Below are 6306 nucleotides of genomic sequence, written 5' to 3'. Positions count from 1 at the left end.
GATTAGAGGTTCCACTAATGGTATGTCAAACAAGTATAGTATAAACTCTTATTATTCAATTGGAAACCACACAAAGAGGAGGTTCCAATCAGATTATAAATTATTAACATGATGACATTAGTTATCTTATTCGATTAATGCTAATACTTGTAAATCTCATCAGGCATTCATGATTATAACTTATGTTCACAACAATTCAAGTTCCTTTCATAACTCAGGTGTCGGTTATACCATACAGTATGAGCTATGAGAGTACCAAGTATTTGTTGTACCAAGTTTATACAACATAAATCTAGATTAGTCATTTAACAAGCAAAGTATTAAAGAGTGAACAAGATAACAAATACAAAACATGTTAGTATCAAACATTAAAGTCCATATTAAGTTTACAATATACTTATTCTTACACCATTAGTGTAACCTTTTCACCTTGACATAATAAACTTAGCTAAACATAATGAAAGAAAAAAAATAAATAAACAAAATAAGAACATAAATAAGATAAAAGTTAACTAAGTAAATGAAAGGAGATGAAAGGCATAAAATTGAAATTAATGAAAGCAAAGCATAAACATTACAAAAATACAAAGAGAGAAAGCAAGAGCATGATCTTGATCTGGAAACCAAGATGTCTAAATGCATGGAAAATGCCTCCTTTTATAGGCCAAAATTGGAAACTATTGATTTGATGACTAATTGATGAGTGGGTGACCAACTCTTGACTTGGTGACAATCCTTATTTTCTCTTGTCTACCCAAAACGTCATTGATAACATCAAAATTGGAACCACTTAAAACATAAAAGTTGTAGGAAATTGTCTCATCTTTATTGTGTAAAAAATTCAGATCATTTGGTCTTCTAGAACTCTAGATATGGGCCAAATACTGAATAGTGCTTGGGCTAGAGGACAAATTTGGACTTCTTTGTTATTGCTATAATTTGGACTTGAAAATGGCCTTTTTAAATCTTGGGCTCCATATGAAAATTATAGGTCTATGTCTTACCTTTCCATCCATATAAAGTAATCGAAATATGAGATCTACAGCTTTAGATATGACCCAATTACCAAACAGTATTCCGGTTTGGACTGCACCGACATCTCTTTTTAAAGTTTAGTCATCTCTTTGTCCTTTCAATTTCAGTTCTTAAATTCATCAATCAATCCTTTCATTTATATGATAGGGCTGCATTTAAAATGAACATTTACCATAAATTAAAGGTATCTTATATTATTAGATATATTATTATAAAACATGTTTTAATTAAGGAGTTATTAATACTTCAAGTGTGAAATGATGAAATAAAACCTTGATAAAAATACATTTTTAAGTATTAATCATGGTCAGTGTTTGTAGCTTCAATGTATAGGTTTTGTATTTGATTGATGGTATCTTCATCTATTTGGAGTTCATGAAGTTTGGTATTGACTTTACAAAAACAGGATGTATGTCCTTTCTGGTTACATTTGTAACAGGTAATGGTTTTGGGGTCAAATTTTGTTTTGGGTTTGGACTAAAACGGTCTTTGAGCCTTGATAAATTTGTAGGGATTTTTGTAATAAGGTTGTTCTAGTTTGGAATAAAATTGTTGTCGATTTTTATAAGTTGATCATTTGTAAGGAGGTTTGTGGCTCGGATATTTTTTGGGTTGTGAATAGTTTCCACTGCATGAGGGTTTTTTGGTGGAAAGGTCGAATTGGTTACAGAAACTACCAAGTTCTTGTCTAGTACGTTTCATTTCCCACTTTAGATGCTTCTGGAGTTTAAGATCCTGATAGATCTTAAGACCTTCTTTTTGGGTGAAGCTTACAAGTTCACCATATGTAAGCTAGTCATTAGGTATGGTTTTCATTGTAAAGGTTTCTTTGATGTTGTTTATAACCTTTTCTCCTAAGAGAATAGGTAGGTCCGCAAGGAATTTCTCTTTCCAAAAGGGTTGGTTTGAATCTTCCCTAAGCATGACACCGGTAAGGAAGGTGTTTTTGTACCATTGAAAGTCACTTAGCTTCTTACACCTAAGATTGCAAAAGAGTTCAGCATTTTTTTCTTTTAAATAGGAAGGGTCTCCAACAAAATGTATGAAGATTGTAAGAATAAGAGTTGAGACAACGTCTTGGATAGTGTTTCCAGATGGGTCAAGGATGGGTGTTTAGTCTTCATATGTTTGGAAGAAGTTTAGGATATGTAAGTGACCGGTGTCAGTGAGAGGATAATGCCACCATCCTTTTAACTGACCAGAGAAACCAACAATAAAGAGTTCAGTAATAGCTTTATCTAGGGTTCCTGTTTGGGTTTTATAGGCATTGGCTGCCATAGTCATTTGGTGGAGGGTGTTGAGGATATTGTATTCAGACATTCCATCTATAATTCACTCACAGAGGGAAAAGGCATTATATTTGTGTTGATTAAGGATAGTTAGTTTAGTAGTTATGGAGATGTCTAGGGCAATGGGATGTTTTGGGAGTTTGCCAAGTAAGTTTTTTAGGGTAATTAGTTTTTCAGGAGAAGTACCATCATCAGAAGACTCCTCAGGGTTTTTCTGTAGAGTATTGACTTGGTTTGTGGAGGTGGAAGGGTTGGTTGTTTGTGGTGTGTCTGGGACAGTTAAAGATGAACTGGTATCAGAGCCTATTGGGATCCGAGTAGGATTAGTAACATAGAAGATAGTTTTCTTAAAAAGAATAAAGACCATTAGATAATAGGTGAATACAACTGAATGGTGTAAGTCCCGTTTGAGACTTAGGGCAATAAATCCATATAACCTGCAGCCTGTTTCCTAGTTTATCTTTCTTTTCCATGATTCTATTTTCCATAGGACTACCTCTACTTCAACTTCCTTTACTTCTGAATCTTTTGAAAGCAGAAAAAAATTGTACAAAGTGAAGAAATAACCATTGAAGACTTTACAAAAAACATTAATGATTGGAAAATCCTAAAAATTTCTCAAACTCAGATTTACCAAAAATCTAAATATGATATTTTCAAAACATATTTTACTATCAAAACTAAGGAATGAGATATTCAGCTTACAAAACCCTTTGAAACCATATAACTCCTTTCTTAGAAGTCCATACAAAAACATCTAGCCAAAAACTATAAATATATTCATGTTGGGTGATATTACGTTGAGTTATCTTATATATGTTGAAGAAATCACCAATACATCACCATTAAAATTGATTTGGACCAAGACTTACTTTTTCTTGTCATTTAAAATCTATTTACATTTTTTTTTATCTTTAAAAACAAATCCATCAATTATTTTAAACCAAGTTATTGTTAATTTAATTTCTCTTGAGTTTTTTTTGTTACTTCGCTTAATTTCCAGATCTAGCTCTCTGTGGATATGACCTCGATCTTACCGAGTTAATTGCTACATCGCACACTCGTGCACTTGCGAGTTAAAACAATTATGTCCATTTTGCAAGATTTTTGCAACTGTATTTTTTGACGAAAAATAACTCCCACATGCTTCAGAATGACAAAGTTTAATGACACTACTTACCTCATTGTCGGGAATGAATCTTTGAAATATTTGATCAAGACAATATTTGAATAAGTTAGGGTCATCACAATAAAAGCTCTTCACTTCGTTCAAAAACTTTTCTTTATCTTGAGTACTCCAATCAGCTGGCAAATCTCCTAAAGCAAGAAAATTGATATTTTTATCATACCAAGGTATTGGACTGAGAGAAAGTAAGGATTCGTTAGGAAAGTAATCATCGATTGGTGTGATGTCAGATGTCGAATTTGTTGTCATTGTTGACAAAAGATTCGCATCAACATTTTCGGTGCTTGTTTCATCCGTGATTTCTTCCTCAGAATAAATCATTTGCAAATCTTCAGATTCATCCAACTCATTTTTACTTAAAGTAGATTCAAGTTGATCATAAACTAATTCATCAATATGATCTACTTCTTGTAAATCATTATCATCTCCAGGTTGCTTGCAAATGTTGAAAATATTCATCTCCAATGTCATGTTTCCAAATGATAGCTTCATCAGTCCATTCCTACAATTAATCAATGCATTAGAAGTTGCAAGAAACGAACGTCCTAAAATAACAGGAAATGAATTACATGCTTCAACAGGTTCTGTGTCCAAGACAATAAAATCCACAGGATAAATGAATTTATCGACTTGTACTAACACATCTTCAATTATTCCTCTAGGCACTTTTACAGATCTATCGGCAAGTAAAAGAGATATAGAAGTTGGTTTTAACTCACCTAGATTGAGACTCTGAAAAACTGAATATGGAAGTAAATTCACACTAGCACCAAGATCAAGTAAGGCTCTTTCAATTTTATGCTCTCCAATAAAGCAAGAAATTGTAGGACAACCAGGGTCTTTATATTTCAAAGCATTATTGTTTTGAAGAATAGCACTTACTTGTTCGGCTAGAAAGGCTTTCTTTTTCACATTCAGTTTCCTCTTCACAGTGCAGAGATCTTTCAAAAATTTAGCATAGGAAGGAACCTGTTTAATTGCATCCAGCAAAGGTATATTGATTCTTACCTGTTTGAAAATTTCAAAAATTTCTGAGTTGTGATTGACTTTCCTTTGTTTAGTCATGGCATGAGGAAATGGAAGTGGTGGCGGTGAATTAGTCGTTTCTTTGCAATTTTCAGATTCATCCCCTTCCTTACCCTCAGAGATTGATTCATCATCTTTCTCATAAGGTTCAAGAGAGGGTTTTTCAATAACCTTACCACTGCGTAGAGTAGTGACTGATTTGACTTGATCCATGTGTTGGCTTCCGGAACTACTTGCATTTGCATTGTATTGCCCTTTGGGATTTTGTTGTGTTTGAGATGGAAACTTACCTTTCTCTTGGAAACTAAGAGCAGATGTTAATTTAGCAAGAGTATCTTTAAAATCTGTCATGTTTTGAACAAGTTGAGTATTAATTGTCTCTTGCTTTTCAATGAATGCATGCAATGTTTCCTCAAGATTTCTTCTAGGAAGTGGAGCATAAGGAGGTGCATATCCATGAGAATTTTGGAAATTGTGATGTGCTTGAAATGGTGGTTGTGAAGTTTGTGCATTGTTGTTCTCACTCTTCCAACTGAAATTTGGGTGATTTCTCCAACCAGGGTTGTATGTTTGGGAGTATGGGTTGTGGTTGGCCCTTTGAAAACTGTTTAAAGCATGGGCTTGTTCATGGAGACATTCTTTAAAAGAAGGCAAGGTTGGACAATCGTTGGTTGAGTGTTCATTTGTTTCACAGATTTGACACACAATGTTTTCAACAGATTTTAATTGACCACTCTTTTTCAATTCTAGTGCCTCGACTTTTCTAGCTAAAGATGCAAACTTAGCTTGAAGGTCATGATCTTCCCTAAGGTTGTACATACCTCCACTAGATGTATGAGGTTGAGTTTTACTCGGTGCGTCATATGTACTCGCGGTGTCCCAATTTTGAGCATTTTCAGCTAACAAGTCTAAGTACTCCATTGCTTCATCAGGGTCTTTATCTTCAAAAGTTCCATTGCACATCAATTCAACCATTTGCCTATCTTTAGGTGTTAACCCTTCATAGAAATGTGAAACCAATCTCCATGTTTCAAAACCATGATGAGGGCAAGTACTAAGCAAGTCTCGATACCTATCCCAACATTGGTAAAATGTTTCTCCTGGTTTTTGAGTGAAAGTGGTGATTTGTCTCTTGAAAAAGTTTGTTCTATGAGATGGGAAAAACTTCTTTAAAAATTGTTGTTGCATTTCATCCCAAGCACGAATGGATCCTGGTCTTAAATTTTGTAGCCATGTTTTAGCTTTATCTTTTAATGAAAAAGGAAAAAGCTTTAATCTGATGGTGTTCATGCTACAATTTAAATTATTATATGTGTTGCACACCTCCTCAAATTCCCTTAAATGCAAGTATGGATTTTCCAATTCTAAACCATGAAAAAAAGGTAAAAGTTGAATAATACCTGGTTTAAAATTAAAATGAGATGCATCAGGAGGAAAAACTATGCATGATGGTGAATTTGTTCTTGTGGGATTCATGTGGTCTCTAAGTGTTCTAGCACGGTTATTCTCATTATTCTCATTATGAAGTGATTGATTATCTTCTTCGGCCATATTTTCTGAAAATGATGAGGATACCCTACAAAGTCTACCACTTGATGTACGTGACCACACTCTCATGCACGTGTAGGAATAGAAGAAAAAGAAGAAGAAAACAAAAGAAAAAGAAACAAGAGAAAAGAAATAAAGTTATATACAAAAAAAAAGTGAAAAGAGAAAATAAAATAAATACTATAATTTATACAAGAACTTACCTCCCCGGCAACGGCGCCA

Source organism: Populus euphratica, unplaced genomic scaffold (assembly GCF_000495115.2).
Source record: "Populus euphratica unplaced genomic scaffold, PopEup_1.0 scaffold487.1, whole genome shotgun sequence".
NCBI lineage: Eukaryota > Viridiplantae > Streptophyta > Magnoliopsida > Malpighiales > Salicaceae > Populus > Populus euphratica.
Note: the sequence above shows the minus strand (reverse complement) of the source record.